At 44.9% G+C, this 23501-nt stretch overlaps 1 pseudogene; it reads right to left on the reverse strand.

Moving 5' to 3' along the window:
* The window catches only part of LOC128409503 (zinc finger protein 721-like), a 60466-nt pseudogene extending 43710 nt beyond the window's left edge, over positions 1 to 16756 (reverse strand).
* Between the last annotated feature and the right edge of the window lie 6745 nt (positions 16757 to 23501).

Consider the following 23501-nt stretch of genomic DNA (forward strand, 5'->3'; position numbering starts at 1 on the left):
ACTAGAAAAAATAATAAAAATGATTTGGGGGAAAAAATGGGCTCTGCTTCGGCATGCTGTGCCCCCTCCCCAACCATCTGTAAACTAAACTTCACGGTAAGAAAAAATTCTATCTTAAAATGTATTGCTGATTCATTTTTTGAAAGTTTTAAAGAGTCGTTTCTACCAATAATTATATTCAGTCTCATTATAAATCACTTTTTTATTTTTTAAAAATCCTGTCATGTATATGTAGTAGAAATTCAAAAAGTGGTTCCCAGACTGGAGGTTATCCACACAGAAACCCAAAAGAAAAGGAGGAAGTCTCCAAGTAGAAAGATAGGCCTTGAAATAAAAATGTGTCTGCAAAGAACCACATCCCTCATTCCTTTTTTTAAATTAAAATATTTTATTAACATATAAAACGCATACATGTACACAGTACATAAAGTGGTACCTCAGGTTACATACGCTTCAGGTTACATACGTTTCAGGTTACAGACTCCGCTAACCCAGAAATAGTACCTCAGGTTAAGAACTTTCCTTCAGGATGAGAACAGAAATCGTGTTCTGGCGGTGCGGCGGCAGTGCTTCAGGTTAAGAACAGTTTCAGGTTCAGAATGGACCTCCGGAACGAATTAAGTACTTAACCCGAGGTACCACTCTGTAAACAATACCTTATTTCCTAACATAAAGCATACCTAACATTACTCTATATTATACTTACCTATACTATACATACAAACACACCTACCCCACATGAACAGCCACAAGGTGACTTGAGCCAGTGTGGTGTAGTGGTTAAGAGCGGTAGACTCGTAATCTGGGGAACCAGATTCGCTTCCCCGCTCCTCCACCTCACTGTTTGTTGTGGGGGAGGAAGGGAAAGGAGAATGTTAGCCGCTTTGAGACTCCTTTGGGTAGTGATAAAGCGGGATATCAAATCCAAACTCTTCTTCTTCCAGCCATTCTTGTTACACTACTTTATTTTTCCAATTGACTTAAACGCATTTCATTATTTCTTTAATCTCTTCTATCTTAACTTTACTCTCCTTTCACTCTAATCATGTTCTGAATTCTCTGTCTTCACTTGCTCCTCTTTTACCTCGCATTCTAGGAGCAAATCATATAGTTTGGAAATATGTTTACTTTTAGATTAGATTAAGTACTCATCCAATCTTGAAATTTCTTTCTCAAATCCCTTTATCTTTTGCCAATCTCTGATTAATTTAAAGAACTGCAGCCAATTGTTCAAATATTTCTTAACTTCCTTATATCCTTTCAATTTAAGTTTATTATTTTCCTCTTCCAGTAATCCTTATATGCTGCCCAGTTGTTATTCATATTCTTTCTCTTTACGGTCATGATTTCTAAGGTGAGGTCCACCAAGGTGTTTTTGTGAGAATCAGAACTTACAGGGTTAAACAGCTCTAGGTATCGTCCTGCCTACTGAGAGGTGTGGCTTAGTCATGCTGGCCACATGACCCGGAAGCTGTACACTGGCTCCCTCAGCCAATAAAGCGAGATGATCGCCGCAACCCCAGAGTCGGTCGCGACTGGAACTAATGGTCAAGGGTCCCTTTATCTTTACCTAAAGCTTGGACCTGTTATTTATTGCACCTACACAAGGCACACCACTGCTGCGATACTCTGCTTGAAACTGGGAAGAAGAAGAAGAAGAAGAAGAAGAAGAAGAAGAAGAAGAAGAAGAAGAAGAGTAGTAGTAGTAGTAGTAGTAGTAGTAGTAGTAGTTTGGATTTGATATCCCGCCTTTCACTCCCTTTAAGGAGTCTCAAAGCGGCTAACATTCTCCTTTCCCTTCCTCTCCCACAACAAACACTCTGTGAGGTGAGTGGGGCTGAGAGACTTCAAAGAAGCATGACTGGCCCAAGGTCACCCAGCAGCTGCACGTGGAGAAGCAAAGACGCGAACCCAGTTCCCCAGATTACAAGACTACCGCTCTTAACCACTACACCACACTGGCTCACGTCCAGTGGCACAGGGAAGTGTGAAGGATGGCCAGAAATCATAGCAGGCTGTGCAAGAAACCTGCTTAAATCCAACAGTTTTGGGTTCTAGGATCCCTTTATATACATCCATATTTTATACAATGATTTCCTTACAATATGGTCCAGAAAACCCTTGTGGACTCTCTCCTTTCCCTGTATTAGGTATGCATACCATCCAAATCGAGTGCCTACGTCCTCCAGATCTAACACATCTGTGTCCTTCAACTTAATCCACTCCTTTAAGCAGGTCAGAGCTGCTGCAGCATGATATAATTCCAGGTCACATAGGTCAAATCCGCCTCTCTTTCTCCGATCAATAAGTAATTTATATTTTATTCTACGGTTTTTTTGGATGGAATGGCAAATTGCACATCATTCCTATTCACCAATCAAAGGATCGCAGCAATCTTAATAGTTGCAACCCAATGTCATCATCCTGAACTAACCAAAATCATTTGGCTCTTCAGATAAGCCCTGGTCATAATATCATATGTCCTCCATGTTCTGCTCTTTTTCTCCATTTTGTCTTCCTATATGTTAGGAGAAGTGACAGCTCAGTTGCGGTTACTTGGGACTAACTCCCTTATGGGATAGTTCATATAGTTAGACACTTTTGCAACCCAAGTCTGCCTTCAGGGATGCATCTGTGAACTGAATGAGTAAACCACTTTTATATTGACTTTAACAAGATTGTGTTGTGTCTTTTTATGAGGGAGTAGAAGGGATCTTACCAGAAATCCTCTATTCAAAGAGGCTTAACAAGCCTGCAACAAGCTAACCATCATGCTAATTTAAAAAGTTTGAAACTTGGGCCAAAGTGTTGCCACAGGAACTAGGGAGCTAAAGATGCTTTTCTGGCAGTGGGACAAAATGTCACAGATAAAATCCTGAGAGGAGAAACTGGTTCCTTCCAGAAGGTTTTGTTCTTTTCTGCTGAGGCAGCTGGATTTATTATGATTTGTGTTTTGTTATCTCAAGGTCACACAGAGCCAGAAAGATAAATCTGTGAGCTCAGTGGGCTGGTTTCTCTTTCTTACTTTCATTTTCTAACTTTCACATCTGCTAAGTCCCCTGAAGCTTTGTTCTGTAACGAAGCTGAAAAACCTTTAGTAGAAAGTTCTTCTTTTGCCAATGAACTTTGCCTCTGCCTGATTTATGGAGAACCAGATGCATCCACTCCAAACAAACTTCTGCAGCTCTGCTCTCCATCCAGACATGGAGCACCTTGGCATTGAAGACCAAGACGGGTCCCAGAAAAAGAGACTGAGGTGAATGTGTGGGTCATAAGCTGGGAGTCGTTGGAAAGGAGTCGCTGGGAGTGGCAGAAGGTTCTGTTGAGCAGGTGAGGGAAGAACAAGAGGAGAGAGAAAGAGCTCCATAGAAAGACAAGGCTGCATTGGGATGAGCTGGTGTGGGAATTGTCAGCAGAGAAATATGTACATCCAGCAAAAGGGGATGCAGTGCAACTCCTGAAACTGTTCATAACACAAGCTATGATCTTGTATGAGGAAAGGGATTTAATATGCATTCTTCCCCACCCCCAGTGGATTAGGAAAGAAGATTAGTAAAAGAAGAGAAAGCAGGATTGGGTGAACATTAAAAAGGACAATAATTTTGGACTGTGACTTGACTGAGATTTGTTAGAACAGTTTTAATAAGGCTTTATAGAAACTGGACCTAGAAACTGGAGAAATACTAATTTGGGTTATTAGACAATCATAATAAGAGTCATATTGCACTATCTGAGTGGTTAAGATTTGAAGGCTGGGCTGGGGGGGGCGGAATGTAGGGAAAGTGCCATCTTGCTAAAGGGAAGGGAAAAGGCTGGATACTAAATACAGCTAGGTTTATCCAGGAGTGCATATTCTGAGTAATTATTGCTACAGTGGAACAATCACTCAGGTTGGGAGACAGGGAGAAGAGGGGGCACCCAGGGGAGCGCTGGGGGAGCCTGCCTTTCTATGTGTTGACATATGATATGATACAAATGTGATAAAGGGTATTTTTAGTTATTCTCCCATGCCCTTTCTCTTTTCTATACAAATGTGTTTTGTAAGGGTTGTTCAATAATGTTTGCGTTATTATTTTTCTTTGTTGGTTTTCCCTCTGTATGAATTCTTTGATGGGAAGTGAGAACATCCTTCCGAATGAAGCTCTTTCCACATTCCAAGCACTGATATGGTTTCCCCCCTGTATGAATTCTTTGATGGGTCTTGAGATGGGTGCTTTGACTGAAGTTTTTCCCACATTCACAGCACTGATATGGTTTCTGACCTGTATGAGTTCTTTGATGGATCCTGAGATAGGAATTGTGACCAAAGCTCTTTCCACACTCATGGCATTGAAAAGGTTTCTCCCCTGTGTGAATTCTTTGATGGATCCTGAGATAGGAATTGTGACCAAAGCTCTTTCCACACTCATGGCATTGAAAAGGTTTCTCCCCTGTGTGAATTCTTTGATGGGAAGTGAGCTTGGCCCCCTCCCGGAAGCTCTTTCCACATTCCAAACACTGATATGGTTTCTCCCCTTTATGAATTCTTTGGTGCAAAGTGAGAGTGGAACTGTGACGAAAGCTCTTTCCACATTCCAAGCACTGATAGGGTTTCCTTCCTGTATGAATTCTTTGGTGCAAAATGAGACTGTGCCTGAGACTGAAGCTCTTTCCACATTCCAAGCACTGATATGGTTTCTCCCCTGTATGAATTCTTTGATGGGAAGTGAGATGGCCCCCCTGGCTGAAGCTCTTTCCACATTCAAAGCACTGATAGGGTTTCTCCCCTGTATGAAGTTTTTGATGCAAACTAAGAACCTGCATGTACCTGAAGCTCTTTCCACATTCCAGGCATGGATATGGTTTCTCCCCTGTATGAATTCTGTGATGGGAAGTGAGATCACCTCTCTGACGAAAGCTCTTTCCACATTCCAAGCACTGATGGGGTTTCTCCCCTGTATGGACTCTTTGATGGGAAGTGAGATCACCTCTCCGACGAAAGCTCTTTCCACATTCCAAGCACTGATAGGGTTTCTTCCCTGTATGAATTCTTTGATGGGAAGTGAGCTGCACCCTCTGACGAAAGCTCTTTCCACATTCCAAGCACTGATAGGGTTTCTTCCCTGTATGAATTCTTTGATGGGAAGTGAGATGTGAACTTTGACTAAAGCGCTTTCCACATTCCAAGCACTGATAGGGTTTCTCCCCTGTATGAATTCTTTGATGGCAAGTGAGAATCTCTCTGTGACTGAAGCTCTTCCCACATTTCAAGCACTGATAGGGTTTCTCCCGTGTATGAACTCTATGGTGCATAGTTAGATTGGAACTTTGACTGAAGCTCTTTCCGCATTCTAAGCATTGATAGGGTTTCTTCCCTGTATGAATTCTTTCATGGGAAGTGAGACTGGAACTGTGACGAAAGCTCTTTCCACACTCAAGGCATTGAAAAGGTTTCTCCCCTGTATGAATTCTTTGATGGATACTGAGACCATCCTTCCGATTAAAGCTCTTTCCGCATTCTAAGCACTGATAGGGTTTCTCCCCTTTATGAATTCCTTGATGGGAAGTGAGACTGGAACTGTGACGAAAGCTCTTTCCACACTCAAGGCATTGAAAAGGTTTCTCCCCTGTATGAATTCTTTGATGGATACTGAGACCATCCTTCCGATTAAAGCTCTTTCCGCATTCTAAGCACTGATAGGGTTTCTCCCCTTTATGAATTCCTTGATGGGAAGTGAGACTGGAACTGTGACAAAAGCTCTTTCCACATTCCAAGCACTGATAGGGTTTCTCCCCTGTATGAATTCTTTGATGGCAAGTGAAATTCTGACGGTGACTGAAGCTCTTCCCACATTCTCTGCACTGATACAATTTCTCTCCGCTGTTAGTTCTTTCATGTGAAGAGATTCTATCCCTCCGAACAAAGCTCTTTGCTTGATGTGAGGTGGACTGGGGGCTCTGGCAGATGTTCTCTCCGCACTTTGTATATTTATCTGACTTCTCTGCTATGTGAATTCTGTTGTGGTCCCCCTTGGTCTTCCCTTCCAATTCATCACCATCTGCAATGAAGAGAGAAGCTAATTAGAGCCTCAGGAAGAACAAAGTTAATGAATGCTTGTGATAGAGGAGGAACTGAAGAGAGTTAGATGTGAGCCCTTACTATAGTTTTCACTGTTGGCTGGTATTAACTGACATATTGCTTGGTTTTTATCTGGGATAGATTTTGTTTGGCTCAATCCTGGAATCCACTCCATCTCCAATTTCCCTTAAAGCTCTGAGGCTGACATTTAAGAAGGCCTGGCCAGTTCAGACTACCTGGTCATTGCTTTAAAAGGCATGACTAGAAGGAAAAAAATTGCAGAGAAAACAGTGGATATCCCTCCATTCAGGGTTCATGGTGGGGATGTTAGAATCCCGAATGCTGTTGGTCTCCATCTAAATAGTGAAGGTTCATCACATAGAGGTATGTATGGACTTTCAAAGTTACTTGCTTAATTTCAGAACAGATATTATGATCCAACAGGAAGCGTTACCAAGAGGGTCCATGACCCCACGATTCTCCTCCTTGACTTCCTTATGCAGAGCTCTCTGGTCAAGATCCAGCAAATTGTCTGTGAAACAAACAGCAACATCTTCACCTGCACACTCCCCACCAACTGTTGCCTCAATCTAAATTTGGTCTAAATTTTAATTTATACCTAAATCACTCTCTTCAGTTTGAACCCCACTCCCATTTTCAAGAGTAAACTAACTCTATTTTGTTTCATTGGTGACAAAAGAGGAAAAGTGACTAACTCACACTTGATCTAAACACAACAGCCGCAAGAGCTCCTGACTAGGCATTCAGCTATGCAATGTGGAATGTTTTCTGTTCTCTCCTGTTTCCCTTTTTTTTCCTTTCAATTTAAACCAATTCAGGAACCCAGAACTCATACACTGACCACTAATGGTGAACCTTATGCTATAGATACTTGGTCTACATATTTGTATATTAGTCCTATGATCCTTGTTTTTAAAAGCAAATAAAAAGTTATTCCCCCCTTCATGGATCACTGCCTTGCCGTGGCGAAGGGGCTTGAATAACTCAGATAAGCTATGAGCTATGCCGTGCAGGGCCACCCAAGATGGACATGTCATAGTGGAGAGTTTTGACCAAACATGATCCACCTGGAGCAGGAACTGGCAAGCCACTTGAGTATCCCTGCCAAGAAAACTCCATGGAGAAAGACAACAGGCATATAAAAGTTATGACGCTGGAAGATGAGCCCCTCAGGTCGGAAGGCGTCCAACATGCTACTGAGGAAGAGCAGAGGACAAGTACAAGTATATTCAGAGCTGATGAAGCGGCTGGGCCAAAGCCGAAAGGTTGCTCAGTTGCGTATATGCCTGGAAGTGAAAGGAAAGTACAATGCTGTAAAGAAAAATATTGCATAGGAACCTGGAATGTAAGAACCGTGAACCTTGGTAAGTTGGATGTGGTCAAAAATGAGATGGCAAGAATAAATATTGACATCCTGGGCATCAGTGAACAAAAATGGACAGGAATGGGCGAATTCAGTTCGGATGACCATCATATCTACTACTGTGGGCAAGAATCCCGTAAAAGAAATGGAGTGGCCCTCATAGTCAACAAAAGAGTGGCGAAAGCTGTACTGGGATGCAATCTCAAAAATGATAGAATGATCTCGATACGAATCCAAGGCCGACCTTTTAACATCACAGTAATCCAGGTTTATGCACCAACCACTGGTGCTGAAGAAACTGAAATTGACCAGTTCTATGATGACTTAGAACACCTTATAGAAATGACACCAAACAAGGATGTTCTTCTCATTATAGGGGATTGGAATGCTAAAGTAGGGAGTCAAGAGATAAAAGGAACAACTGGCAAGTTTGGCCTTAGAGTTCCAAACAAAGCAGGGCATAGGCTAATAGAGTTCTGCCAAGAGAACAAGCTGGTCATCACAAACCCTCTTTTCCAACAACACAAGAGACGACTCTACACATCGACATCACCAGATGAGCAGCATCAAAATCAGATTGATTATATTCTCTGCAGCCAAAGATGGAGAAGCTCTATACAGTCAGCAAAAACAAGACCTGGAGCTGACTGTGGCTCAGATCATCAGCTTCTTATAGCAAAATTCAAGCTTAAACTGAAGAAAGTAGGAAAAACCACTGGGCCGGTAAGATACAATCTAAATCAAATCCCTTATGAATACACAGTGGAAGTGAGGAACAGGTTTAAGGATTTAGATTTGGTGGACAGAGTGCCTGAAGAACTATGGATGGAGGCTCGTAACATTATACAGGAGGCAGCAACTAAAACCATCCCAATGAAAAGGAAATGTAAAGTGGTTGCCCAACGAGGCCTTACAAATAGCGGGGGAGAGAAGGTAAGCAAAATGCGAGGGAGATAGTGAAAAATACAGGAAATTGAATGCAGATTTCCAAAAAAATAGCAAGGAGAGACAAGAAGGCCTTCTTAAACGAGCAATGCAAAGAAATAGAGGAAAACAATAGAATGGGAAAAACCAGAGGTCTGTTCAAGAAAATTGGAGATATGAAAGGAACATTTCACACAAAGATTACCATAACAAAAGACAAAAGTGGTAAGGACCTAACAGAAGCAGAAGACATGAAGAAGAGGTGGCAAGAATACACAGAGGAATTATACCAGAAAGATATGGATGCCTCGTACACCCCAGGTAGTGTGGTTGCTGACCTGCCGATACAGCGTCAGGGCTCCAGCAATCACGGCAAGCCTCTTCACACCCGGCTGGTCCCCTCGACACCCCACTACCTGTAGGGCACTTTTTTGGGAGGGTGTCTAACCCTGGCACTCACCCCCACTGCTCAAAAGCCCCAGTAACAGTCATCTTTTAAACTGACGACTCACACCGCCTCGCCATTTCCCTTTGCAGACAAATCGGAAGCCCAGGATCAGGTTACTTTCAAGAGTCACGACTTCTAATGCTGCCTGAAGGATCGGTAAGTTGTCTGACATTGGTAGAGCATTCAATCACGGTACTGGTTTTAACCAGTTTGAGCTGCCAATACATTGTGGTGGTCGGGGAGCTGTGATGTATTCCTAGCTCAAATTGCCTGCAGATGTCAAAGGTGCAGACAGGCAGGTGGAGGAGCCCGAAATGGTGCTCCCCGAGCAAGCCCCAATACCTCTCTGGCTCCACCCCTCCATGTCCCCATCTCCCCTCCCCTGGAACTCACCAGATCTCTCAGAGGTGCCTGGGAGGGAACACTCAGAGGTTGTGCGAAGGGATGCAGGAGACAACCTGACCAGGTCAACCGTCCATCTTCCCCCTTCCATCCTTATGAGCTTTGCAGGATCCGTCTCTTTCATCCTTCCTGAGGAGTCGAGAAGCCACAACAAGCTGCAGGGTCCTGGGAGAGAGGAAGAAGCAAAGGGAGCCTCAGAGGTCCTGCAGGGATTCTCTTGCCCTAGATATTCTCCTGCCCCTGGAGAAGCACAAATGGGTCAGCCCCTTCCCAAGAGAAGCCCCATTTCTAAACATCTCCAGTGATTCCAATTTCTTCTGTATGCTTCTCACCCCACTTGTAAGCCTGGCATGGTCTACACAGTAGTGACCTCAGAGTAGATCCTATTGAACGCAGTGGGGATAATTGACAGAACTTGGTACAAAAACCAGTCACCGTCCTGTCTCCAAGCCTGAAAACTGCAACCCCAGAGCATGGGCAGAAAAGAGCAGAGTAGATATTACATGTAGGTTCCCCCATGCTAGGTGCTTTGTATGGAGAGCCCTGTTCACAATCTTTGAGCTCTCTCATCACAAGCCAGGCAGATGTTGTGGCTGTATCCGCTGTTGGAATTCCGTTCGACTGAGCTACTCCTCCAGCTCGAGTTTTCGGAATCTCCTCCTCCGACGTGATTAACGACCTAAGCCTTTGATGAGGCTCCAGGCACGTTCCCATTTTGCAGAGTGTACAAACAGCAGGACGAGAAATATATGAGCTACATTGCTACGTTTTATTTCTGACTACGCAGACAGAAAAGAATATACATCCTCTCGCTGTGAGAGCACAGAACCAACTGGGACAAAGAAACAGGAAACCAGAAACATCAACATCCATCTCCCGCGAGACTTCCAACAGTCTGGAATGTAAACAGAGTCTTGTGACTCCAGAAACTGCACAGTGGCATAAACAGAAATCTAACATTGGCCTCTGTCGGGGGTTGCATGGGGACCAAATCTATACGTGGAAGCAGAGGAGCCGGTGATGCCACATTTTTGAAATATCAGGAAACTAATACACCCCTCCTCCTAAGATTTCGTCTGTGCTTATACACCATCTTCGCAAGTCTCCAGTCTCAAAATGCGGCCCCCACCCAGGCATGGAAGCCATCCAAGTACAGATCTTCCACATGTTCTAAATCTGTAGTGTTCTTAAGAACACCAGGCATGTATACGCTCCAAAAACTCCAGAGGTGAGCTTTACACTCCTCTTGTGACAAGATTCCCAAAGGCTTAGGGTAGCTTGATAGAACTAGTCTATTTTGAGATAGCACCAATTGCCATTTCTTGTTTATCAAAACCCACAGACTCTCTGCTAGATTTTTTCCTAAAGGTTTTACAAGGACCTATCAGGACACAGGTGGCACTGTGGTCTAAACCAATGAGCCTAGCGCTTGCCGATCGAAAGGTCAGTGGTTCGAATCCCCACGACGGGGTGAGCTCCCATTGCTCGGTCCCAGCTCCTGCCAACCTAGCAGTTCGAAAGCACGTCAAAGTGCAAGTAGATAAATAGGTACCGCTCCGGCAGGAAGATAAATGGCGTTTCCGTGCACTGCTCTGGTTTTGCCAGAAGCAGCTTAGTCATGCTGGCCACATGACCTGGAAAAACTGTCTGCGGACAAACGTCGGCTCCCTTGGCCAATAAAGCAACCCTAGAGTCGTTCACGAGTGGACTTTTTGTTTTTTGTTTTATTTTCCATGCTATTTCCTCATTGATTACCATTGAATATTGTGATTGTAATAATTTTATCTCCTGCTTTACTATTTCTTTATTTAATGTTTTTATTAATTCTTTTTCTTCTATTTTATGTAAAATCTCTGTTTTTCTTCTTTTTTACCTTAATTTTCTTGAATGAATAGACCTCTCATCACCGCTTTGCTTGTGTCCCAGACTGTTTGGAGTTTGGTCTCATTATTCAAATTTTGTTCAAAATATTCACTTATTGTCTTTTCTCTCCTTTCCAGAAAGATTTTATCATCTAATATTTCTTCATTCAGTCTCCACCGAAAGGTGGACTGAGTGTCTTTCTGTATTTCCATAATTATAGAATCATGGTCTGACATTGTTCTTGGATCTATTTCAATTTTTTTGATTCTTGACTCTAATTCCTTAGAGACCCAAACCGCATCCAGTCAGGCACTGCTTCCATAAACATGAGAGAAAAAAGTGAACTGTTTTTCAAATGGATGCTTAATTCTCCAAATATCTATCAATTTTACATTTTCTGTCATTTCAAAAAAAGTTTTGGGAAGTCTACCTTCTTTCGTGTCTTTCTTCCTATCGTTCTGTCTTTCTCTAGTGATGGGACGCCATTAAGATCTCCCAGCACTATTATTTTCTCATCTGCAAATTCTAGCAATTCTGTTTCGAAATCCTGAATTTTTTTTATTTATTTTCATTTGGTGCATATATCCCTACCAAAATTATTTTTTTCTCCCTCAACTTTAATTTGTACCATTAATTTTCTCCCTTTCTCATCCTTTTGAATTAATTGTGGTTCAAGTGCAGGTTTTATGTACAAAACAATTCGACGTTTTTTGGAAACATCTGATGCAATAAATTGGCTCCCTAATTCTTATTACTCAAGATTTTCTCATGCTTTCTTGCAACATGAGTCTCCTGTAGGCAAATTATATCCAAATTCAGTTTTAAAACTTCATGCCACACCCTGTTCCTTTTAATATTATTGTTAAGGCCATTGACATGCCAGTTAGTAATTTAAGATTTGCCATGATCTGATTCATTTTAAAAAGATTTGCTTTTTTGTCCTGTTCTTTCAGTCTTTTCCAGTTCATCTCTTTGCATCTCAAAGGGGGTTCTGAAGTCTCTCCCTGAGCTTTGAAACTCTGGGTCTTTGCCATGTTTATCCAGAAATTCCTGTACCTGACTCTCTGACATTAATCTGAATCTCTTTCTCCTATAAGTAAAGGAAACTCCCTCCGGGAATTCCCATTTATAATTTATTCCTGCTCCTCTTAGAATTGATGTCAGGTTTGATACTTCCTTCAGCCCTCCTGTCTTTTTCTCACTCTTGCTTTGTATACAACAGTTCTCCCACCAATCCAATTCCCACACCCTTTTAAACCAAACTGTAGCAACACTTTCAAACTTACAGAATTATAAGTTCCACAATATCCAAAAGAGAGAGAGAAAAGTGGGCAATATCAACTTTATATACAACCTACAAAAAAAAAAAAACCCAGGCCACAACAAAAGTCTAATAGTTACCATTGTTCAAACTCACTGTTACATTGATGATTAAGCACTTGCCAAACTTCTAGTTATATTATAATCCACAATGTGTCTTGTAATCCAAAATATTTACACTGTGAGTTCAAATATTTTCCAGACGTATTTATAATCCAAATTAGATTTGTAATCCAAATGGTAATTGTAATCCAATATATGCTATTTCTCTCAGTTTTTATTCAGTTTTTATTCCAATACAGGACCTGGTCTTTAAAAATAAATCCCGTTTTTCCCCCTTTCTCCTACTCCAGCTCTTACCAGGGACTTCCCCTCCCTGGGATTACCTCCCAGTTATGGAAAAGTGTCCTCCTGCCAAGCTTTGGTAGGACTTGCCAAGATCCAGGGTCCTTTTAAGAGGTTTTTTAAAAAAAGAATTTGCAATGTTTTCAAGCCTTTCAGTGCTTTCATTCATAAAATCTGCATCCCCATTCAAAAAAACAGAGTACTCCAAGCATTCCTGTATCTTCCTTTTTAGGAATCAAAGAACAAAGAGCTACAGTTTCTTCTTGTATCCAGAGTACATAGTGTTAATAGGTAGCAAAGTAACAAAGTGCAGTTTAAAAAGTATATAAAGACTGGTGTGTCTCCAAAGGTTTTTTTCCCATTCACAAGCCTGTACTGCAAAATCTTCCCTTCAAAAGACAGAAGCTGACTTCCTGTTTAGATTCTGTCTTTGCCAAATCTAAATTAAATCCAATTCTTTTTATTTTGAAAAGCCCATAATTGTTGACAATACCTTTTTTCCTTTGAAAGTCTGCTGCTTCAGGTGGCGATTTGTGGTTTTGGGTTTCTGAGCTGCGCTGGAGCCATGGGCAGGCTCAAGCCACTGTCTCTCACCCCCCCCCCCACTCGCTGCTGATGCAGTGTTGGGGCTCCGGCAATTGCGTCAAGCCTCTTCATGCCCGACCGGTCCCCTCGACACCCCACTACCCGCGGGGCTTTTGGGGGGGGGTATCTAACCCTGGCACACACCCCCACTGCTCAAAAGCCCTGGTAACGGTCGTCTTTTAGACAAACGACTCACACCGCCTCGCCATTTCCCTTCGCAGACAAATTGGAAGCCCAGAATCAGGTTACTTTCAAGAGTCACGACTTCTAATGCTGCCTGAAGGATCGGTAAGTTGTCTGACATTGGTAGAGCATTCAATCACGGTACAGGTTTTAGACATTTTGAGCTGCCAATACATTGTGGTGGTCGGGGAGCTGTGATGTATTCCTAGCTCAAATTGCCTGCAGATGTCAAAGGTGCAGACAGGCATGTGGAGGAGTCCGAAATGGTGCCCCCCGAGCAAGCGCCAATACCTCTCTGGCTCCATCCATCCATGTCCCCATCTCCACTCCCCTGGAACTCACCAGATCTCTCGGAGGTCCCTGGGAGGGAACGCTCAGAGGTTGTTCAAAGGGATGCAGGAGACAACCTGACCAGGTCAACCGTCCATCTTCCCCCTTCCATCCTTACGAGCTTTGCAGGATCCGTCTCTTTCATCCTTCCTGAGGAGTCGAGAAGCCACAACAAGCTGCAGGGTCCTGGGAGAGAGGAAGAAGCAAAGGGAGCATCAGAGGTCCTGCAGGGATTTTCTTGCCCTAGATATTCTCCTGCCCCTGGAGAAGCACAAATGGGGCAGCCCCTTCCCAAGAGAAGCCCCATTTCTAAACATCTCCAGTGATTCCAATTTCTTCTGTATGCTCCTCACCCCACTTGCAAGCCTGGCATGGTCTGCACAGTAGTGACCTCAGAGTAGATCCCATTGGACTCAGTGGGGATAACTGACAGAACTTGGTACAAAAACCAGTCACCTTCCTGTTCCCAAGCTTGAAAACTGCAACCCCAGAGTATGGGCAGAAAAGAGCAGAATAGATATTACATGTAGGTGCCCCCATGCTAGGTGCTTTGTATGGAGAGCCCTGTTCACAATCTTTGAGCTCTCTCATCACAAGCCAGACAGATGTTGTGGCCGTATCCGCCTGTCAGGAGTTGCATGGGGACCCAATCTGTATGTGGAAGCAGAGGAGCCGGTGATGCCACATTTTTGAAATATCAGGAAACTAATACACCCCTCCTCCTTAGATATTGTCTGTGCTTATACACCATCTTCGCAAGTTCTTAAGAACACCAGGCATGTATATCCTCCAAAAACTCCAGAGGTGAGCTTTACACTCCTCTTGTGACAAGATTCCCAAAGGCTTAGGGTAGCTTGATAGAACTAGTCTATTTTGAGATAGCACCAATGTCTCCTGTTAGTAGTAGGAGCCACACAATGACTGATAATCCCTCTTTTGTCCCAGAAGGTGGGGAGTAGTTGTATTTTATCCTTGCTTTATTCTTCTTGATAATACATAAATAAATGTCCCCTACTGTATCTACTGTCATACTTTCTATGTAATGTATTCAATTTCATCATCAGCTGACGAAGCTATACTGTCTTGGACATCATCCATTGAAAGGCGTCGTGGTGTTCCCCACCAGCAGTCCATTACATTGACTACTTCTTGGTATATATATATATTATTTTGAAGTTAATGATTTTAATATAATTATCTTGAAATATTAGGAGGGTTGTTGTTGCTTATGCTGTTAACGATACTCCAATATATTTCACTTTATTCTTTATCACCAATCCACTCACTCTCTGTAATTCATTTTTTGACTGTGCATTTTTTGACTGTGAAACCTTAGTTTCCCCTCTATTTATTTTAAAACCTACAGCATTTCCAAGCAGCCTTATTGCTTCTAATACACTACTAAGAGGTTCCCCTAAAGATAATACCACATCATATGCAGAGGACTTCAGTCTGTCATTTTGTTGCCCCACCCTCAGCTCCTTTTACATCTGGAGTTTTCCTTATTCTTCTTGATAATACATAGATAAATGTCCCCTTCTGTATCTTACATTTTTCTAAGAGAGTATTATTCACAATCATGCTTGCCATAAATTCCGTATAGATTGTCTTAGTTCCCTTTAGAAAAGTCTGTCCAATCCCTGGCTCCTGCGGGTTGGAGTTCCAGTTTTACCTACGCACTGTGGAAGTTATAAGTTTAATGTAAATAAAACATTCTGCAATAGCAGCAGCTGCAGAGAAACTCCAGGATGGGGAACATCCTTGAAAGCTCACTCTGGGATCAGAGAGAGAAACGTTTGCAGATCTGCCACCCAGAGCCCCCTCCTTCTCCTCCCTGCATTGGCAAGCCCCCTTCAGGACAAGATCTTGGGCTCCTTAAGGCGGCTTTCCATCCTCTCCTCTCAAGGAAGGCAGCTCCGTTCCCTTGAACCCTGGCAAGCCCAGTGCAGCCAGCTCAGCCCTCTGGCTCTCCCCTTTTCTCCACGGAGGAGCCCCAGGCGTGGCCCCTGCCCAGAGAGGCTTCCCTTGAGGCTCTGGGCTGGAGACCTGAGCTGATCTGGAGGAGGATCTGGCAGGGGAAAGGACGGCCTGGCAGGGGCTCCTCCACTGGAAGGGGCATTCTGGGCATGCCCTCCCCCCCCCAGACCCCTCCCTGCTTCCCCAAAGAGGATGCCAAGGAAGAGCAGAGCTGGAGACCCCCTGGAAACTCGCCCCCTCCCAGGCTTGGCAGAGAGGAATGGGGAGGGCAGGACCCTCTGCTCCCAGACTTGGGGGTCTCCCCCTGCAGCCCCGGGACCCCCTTCTCCCATGGGCACCCCAAGGGGGAAGAGAGAGGAGACTCACCGGATTCTTCCCAGGAGGGAAACCGAGGCAGCGCGTAGAGGAGACAAGAGACAAAAGACGGGACTGGGCACGGAGGGAGGGGATCCTGCTCTGGAGAGCCAGCCCCGCCTCTCTACTTCCTGTCCTCTCTAGGACTCCGGCTCTGGTCGATTTAACCCTTCGCAAGCTGAGCACAGGCCCCTGGCTGGCTGTCCTCCTTCCCTCCCAGAATCCGGGTGGTCCAGGGCATGTGCAGAGTTCTCTGTGATTCTCGGCTCAGAGGCCCTCAAGAGAGCAGCATAGTGCCCTGCCCCCAGATGGGTGGGGTATAAATGAAATAATAATAATGCTTAAGGCGGATGTTCCGCTTTCTAGAAACGGGGGCCAAATGTTCCCTGGGTTTCTGCTCCTTCCCTGAGTTTTGTCCCCGTTCAATCCTTGGGACGCAGCAGCCCTGCTTCCCTCACAGATTCAGACCTGGGGGGTTCGTGAGCGAGGGGCCCTTTTCCTCTGCTCTCCTCCCTCTCAGCCACTCCGGAGGGATTTCCAGTCAGTCTCGCCGACCCAGGGGATCCCCTCAGCCCTGGGGGGTCTCCTTTTCCCCTCTCACTGGAAGGACACTCCGCTTTCGTCCGCCTCCCCATAGCTTCTCCCGTTGAATTCCCGCCTGACTCCTCTCCCCAGACCCTCCTCTCCCCGTGGAGATTCTCCTCACCTTCCCCTCCAAGGTGCCCCCCCCTCAGTCCATCCCTCTCCCAATCCGCCCTTTCTCCCTCTCAGAAAACTCCCTCAGAATTGGCTCCTTTTATTTTCCCTCCAAAAGGGCTGGCTCCGCCCCTCGCTGTCTTGGGAGCCAATCAGAGCGAGGCTCCGGCCCCATGGTGGTATTTCTGAGAGACTACGCACCCTGACTGGCCTGGTTCTGCTGTCCATCACAGACCCAAGCAAGGGGGGGGCATCCGGCAGATATCGATATCTATAGATCATCCACGTCTTTCAGTTAACTGTCTATTTTAAACTCTTAGGGTTTAAGGTGATTGAAAATCACTATGCCGCGTGCCAGGGCCCCGCAAAGCCTAGGGGAATCCCCCAGCAGAATTTGACTCCGAAGAGAGACCCACGGACACGAATAAAGCGAAGTTATTATTGAGGGCCAACAGGCCTGGCTCCATGTTCACACACACACACACACACACACACACACACACACACACACACACACACACTTTAAATGGAGAACATTTGAATAATAAAAACAAAGAAATAAAAAGCGGTGTTATAGGGATTTTGATGTCTTACATATATAAAATGTTCATAACTGTACAAGGCAAACACATACATAAATATATAAACCACATGTCTGGAAAAAGTACAGGAAAACAGTCCTAAAGTCATTTTGACTCTTTAGGCACCTCAAATATTTCTCTGCAAAGAGGAAGGAAATGGAAAAGCCTCCCCACTGTCTCTTTATTCACAAATCCTGTCTGTGTGAGGGTGAGCCTGTGAGCTGGATTCAGGAAATAAGTAGTTAACATCACAAAAGAGTGGCCAAATGGCCCAGGTAATGCAATCAGTGATCCATTATCCTGGCAGACAGGAGAAAAACAACATACTCAGATTTCTGCTGTAGACCACCCCTTCTCTGATGTATGTATGATGTATTGGGGGTGGTGTCTTGGGCTCCAGGGCGGGCAATTTCAAATGTCTATCTTCTTCTTTGGCGATACCTCATAGCTGAGTAAGATTGCCTTCCATAAACACGGTTTTAACAATGAGCCCGGAAGTGACTGTGGAGGCCAATTCTGGATCCACATGTCATTCCACAGTGGGGACATTGGTTTCAGGGCGGGAGTTGATCATGGTATGGATTTGCCAAGCGTGCCTTCCTCTTAGCACGTTTCTCCCTTGCATCCTGAGTTCGAGTGTCTTCAAAGCGCATGACACGTTTGGTAAAGGCTGTTCTCCAATTGGAGCGCTCGCAGGCCAGTGTTTCCCAGTTGTCAGTGTTTATACTACATTTTTTTAGATTTGCCTTGAGACAGTCTTTAAACCTCTTTTGTGGACCACCAGCATTACGCTTGTAAGTTTGGAATAGGGTAGTTGCTTTGGAAGAGGATCATCAGGCATCCACACAACATGACCAGTCCAACGAAGTTGATGTTGAAGAATCATTGCTTCAACACTGGTGATCTTTGCTTCTTCCAGTACACTGATATTAGTTCACCTGTCTTCCCAAGTGATGTGTAAAATTTTTCGGAGACACCGTTGATGGAATCTTTCGAGGAGTTGGAGATGGTGTTTATAAGTGGTCCATGTTTCACAAGCATATAGTAAGGTTGGCAGTACAATAGCTTTGTAAACAAGCATTTTGGTTTCCCTGCAAATGTCCCGGTCCTCATACACTCTGCCCTTCTTGACCTTTGAGGAGGTGGCTGTGTTTTTCACAGAGGAGGAGTGGGCTCTGCTGGATCCTGGCCAACGAGCTCTGCACAAGGAAGTCATGGAGGAGAATTATGAGATGGTGGCCTCTCTAGGTAAGGGCAGATTTTTATTCCTCTTGGCTGTTAGACGTTAAAGGTGTGAATCTCCTGTTTAAACCATTTGTTCATGTCATGTCTTCCTCTTTGGTGACCACTCATAGCCGAGTAAGATTTTCTTTCATGAACATGATCTTAATGGTATGTCCATAAGTGAGTCCAATTCTGGATCCGCACATCGTTCCGCAGTGGGGACATAGGTTTCCAGTCAGGAATTAATCAGTGCGAGAGTTTGCCAAACATGCTTTCCTCTTAGCTTGTTTCTCCCTTTTGGCCTGAGTTTGTGTTTCTTCAAAGTCCATTAAACCTTTGGTAAAGGGCAGGTGGCGCTGTGGGTTAAACCACAGAGCCTAGCACTTGCCGATCAGACGGTGGTTCGAATCCCCTCAATGGGGTGAGCACCCGTTGCTCGGTCCCTGCTCCTGTCAACCTAGCAGTTCGAAAGGACGTCAAAGTGCAAGTAGATAAATAGGTACCGCTCCGGCGGGAAGGTAAACGGCATTTCCATGTGCTGCTCTGGTTCACCAGAAGCGGCTTAGTCATGGTGGTCACATGACCCGGAAGCTGTACGCCGGCTCCCTCAGCCAATAAAGCGAGATGAGCGCCGCAGCCCCAGAGTCGGCCACGACTGGACCTAATGGTCAGGGGTCCCTTTACCTTTATTCTCCAATGGGAGCGCTTGCAGGCCAATGTTTCCCAATTTTATGAGATTATACTGCATTCTTTAAAATTTCCCTTGAGAGCGTCTTGAAACCTCTTTTGTTGTCCTCCGTTATTTCTCTTTCCATTCTTAAATTGGGAATAGAGTGGTTTCTTTTGAAGGCAATAATCAGGCATCCGCACAACATGACCAGTCCAACGAAGTTGATGTTGAAGAATCATTGCTTCAACACTGGTGATCTTTGCTTCTTCCAGTACACTGATATTAGTTCACCTGTCTTCCCAAGTGATGTGTAAAATTTTTCGGAGACACCGTTGATGGAATCTTTCGAGGAGTTGGAGATGGTGTTTATAAGTGGTCCATGTTTCACAAGCATATAGTAAGGTTGGCAGTACAATAGCTTTGTAAACAAGCATTTTGGTTTCCCTGCAAATGTCCCGGTCCTCATACACTCTGCCCTTCTTGACCTTTGAGGAGGTGGCTGTGTTTTTCACAGAGGAGGAGTGGGCTCTGCTGGATCCTGGCCAACGAGCTCTGCACAAGGAAGTCATGGAGGAGAATTATGAGATGGTGGCCTCTCTAGGTAAGGGCAGATTTTTATTCCTCTTGGCTGTTAGACGTTAAAGGTGTGAATCTCCTGTTTAAACCATTTGTTCATGTCATGTCTTCCTCTTTGGTGACCACTCATAGCCGAGTAAGATTTTCTTTCATGAACATGATCTTAATGGTATGTCCATAAGTGAGTCCAATTCTGGATCCGCACATCGTTCCGCAGTGGGGACATAGGTTTCCAGTCAGGAATTAATCAGTGCGAGAGTTTGCCAAACATGCTTTCCTCTTAGCTTGTTTCTCCCTTTTGGCCTGAGTTTGTGTTTCTTCAAAGTCCATTAAACCTTTGGTAAAGGGCAGGTGGCGCTGTGGGTTAAACCACAGAGCCTAGCACTTGCCGATCAGACGGTGGTTCGAATCCCCTCAATGGGGTGAGCACCCGTTGCTCGGTCCCTGCTCCTGTCAACCTAGCAGTTCGAAAGGACGTCAAAGTGCAAGTAGATAAATAGGTACCGCTCCGGCGGGAAGGTAAACGGCATTTCCATGTGCTGCTCTGGTTCACCAGAAGCGGCTTAGTCATGGTGGTCACATGACCCGGAAGCTGTACGCCGGCTCCCTCAGCCAATAAAGCGAGATGAGCGCCGCAGCCCCAGAGTCGGCCACGACTGGACCTAATGGTCAGGGGTCCCTTTACCTTTATTCTCCAATGGGAGCGCTTGCAGGCCAATGTTTCCCAATTTTATGAGATTATACTGCATTCTTTAAAATTTCCCTTGAGAGCGTCTTGAAACCTCTTTTGTTGTCCTCCGTTATTTCTCTTTCCATTCTTAAATTGGGAATAGAGTGGTTTCTTTTGAAGGCAATAATCAGGCATCCGCACAACATGACCAGTCCAACGAAGTTGATGTTGAAGAATCATTGCTTCAACACTGGTGATCTTTGCTTCTTCCAGTACACTGATATTAGTTCACCTGTCTTCCCAAGTGATGTGTAAAATTTTTCGGAGACACCGTTGATGGAATCTTTCGAGGAGTTGGAGATGGTGTTTATAAGTGGTCCATGTTTCACAAGCATATAGTAAGGTTGGCAGTACAATAGCTTTGTAAACAAGCATTTTGGTTTCCCTGCAAATGTCCCGGTCCTCATACACTCTGCCCTTCTTGACCTTTGAGGAGGTGGCTGTGTTTTTCACAGAGGAGGAGTGGGCTCTGCTGGATCCTGGCCAACGAGCTCTGCACAAGGAAGTCATGGAGGAGAATTATGAGATGGTGGCCTCTCTAGGTAAGGGCAGATTTTTATTCCTCTTGGCTGTTAGACGTTAAAGGTGTGAATCTCCTGTTTAAACCATTTGTTCATGTCATGTCTTCCTCTTTGGTGACCACTCATAGCCGAGTAAGATTTTCTTTCATGAACATGATCTTAATGGTATGTCCATAAGTGAGTCCAATTCTGGATCCGCACATCGTTCCGCAGTGGGGACATAGGTTTCCAGTCAGGAATTAATCAGTGCGAGAGTTTGCCAAACATGCTTTCCTCTTAGCTTGTTTCTCCCTTTTGGCCTGAGTTTGTGTTTCTTCAAAGTCCATTAAACCTTTGGTAAAGGGCAGGTGGCGCTGTGGGTTAAACCACAGAGCCTAGCACTTGCCGATCAGACGGTGGTTCGAATCCCCTCAATGGGGTGAGCACCCGTTGCTCGGTCCCTGCTCCTGTCAACCTAGCAGTTCGAAAGGACGTCAAAGTGCAAGTAGATAAATAGGTACCGCTCCGGCGGGAAGGTAAACGGCATTTCCATGTGCTGCTCTGGTTCACCAGAAGCGGCTTAGTCATGGTGGTCACATGACCCGGAAGCTGTACGCCGGCTCCCTCAGCCAATAAAGCGAGATGAGCGCCGCAGCCCCAGAGTCGGCCACGACTGGACCTAATGGTCAGGGGTCCCTTTACCTTTATTCTCCAATGGGAGCGCTTGCAGGCCAATGTTTCCCAATTTTATGAGATTATACTGCATTCTTTAAAATTTCCCTTGAGAGCGTCTTGAAACCTCTTTTGTTGTCCTCCGTTATTTCTCTTTCCATTCTTAAATTGGGAATAGAGTGGTTTCTTTTGAAGGCAATAATCAGGCATCCGCACAACATGACCAGTCCAACGAAGTTGATGTTGAAGAATCATTGCTTCAACACTGGTGATCTTTGCCTCTTCCACTACACTGGTATTAGTTCGCCTTCCTTCCCAAGTGATGTGTTAAAATTTTTCGGAGACACCGTTGATGGAATCTTTTGAGGAGTTGGAGATGGCATTTATAAGTGGTTTATATAATGGCTTGTGCGCCATTGTTCAGGGTCCCTCCTGCCTCCTGCGTGGGGTTGTGAGCACCCTGTTGCAACAGTTAATAAAGATCAGGCTTAGTAGCTGCTTTGCTTCTCAATATTCTCTGATTGGCCTCTGTTATTTTCTCCCACCGACAGCGAACCTACAAAAGGTCTCTATATGGGCTCTTGGGTACCCCATAAGGGAAAAGGAACAGTTTTTTTTACTTATATCACCTTCTCTCACTTCTCTTCCAGAACAATTCTCATTTTGCTTAGAAGCACCCCATGTACACCCCATCTTTTCTGAAATACGGGGTGGTGGTGGTAGAACCCACCCCTAACAGCAGAGAAAAGGCAGAGGGAGAGGTGCAGGTGGGCGGCCGGATACCACGTAAAAGAGCTTTGCAGTTTGTTTGTTTACTTATGCCGGTGGTTTTCAATCTTTCTGAGTCCACGGCTCCCTTGACCAAGAACAGTCTTTCTGCAGCTCCCCTGTGGGATAATGGGGGCAGAAATCCCCACTTACATTCAGGGCCACTGGGATGCACATCAGTGGCATGGGGGTAGCCAGGATTTTTGTGGGGGGTGTTTGTGGAGACAGGCCTTTTTTGGGGGAGCAGAACCTCAATTAGCTATGTATTGTTATTGATTTAAGGGTGGGCACCTGCCTCTCCCTACTCCCTCCCCCCGGCTAGCCCCATGGACTCATTGGGGATTCTCCCGTTCTGCCCCCACCCCATTCTGCCCCCATCCATTTTCGGCATGGGGATGCCCCTGTTTTGTTTTTTACTAGTGCTTGCTAAATTTAAGCGCATGGAATTCTGGAAGCAGAAGGAACAAAACAGCAGGCAACATTAGACCAAAACATTACTAGCAGTCATGGGAGAATGCCATCAGTGTTGACTGACACCTGCCTTGATTTTGCAGTTTTATATATTTGCCCTTCCACCACTCCGCATCTTTACCTCTTTGTCAGGCATAGGCTCTTCATATTTTTGGGACTACAACTCCCATCATCCCTGACCACTGGTCCTGTTATCTAGGGATGATGGGAGTTGTAGTCCCAAAAAACATCTGAAGGGCCGAGTTTGCCTATACCTGCTCTTTGTCCTCTCCGGCAATCAGAACCTCCCCTTCCTGATTTCCCATCCACTGACGGCCCCCCCCACCCGCCTGGAGACTGCCTAACCATAGAGCTACGGCTACAGAGCAGCCTGTGGTCGGATGGGAACCGGACGTGACGAGCTACGCCTGGCCCTCCTCCTCTTGGGGCTTCGTTGGGAA

The sequence above is a fragment of the Podarcis raffonei genome, chromosome 2 (genome assembly GCF_027172205.1).
Source record: "Podarcis raffonei isolate rPodRaf1 chromosome 2, rPodRaf1.pri, whole genome shotgun sequence".
Lineage (NCBI taxonomy): Eukaryota > Metazoa > Chordata > Lepidosauria > Squamata > Lacertidae > Podarcis > Podarcis raffonei.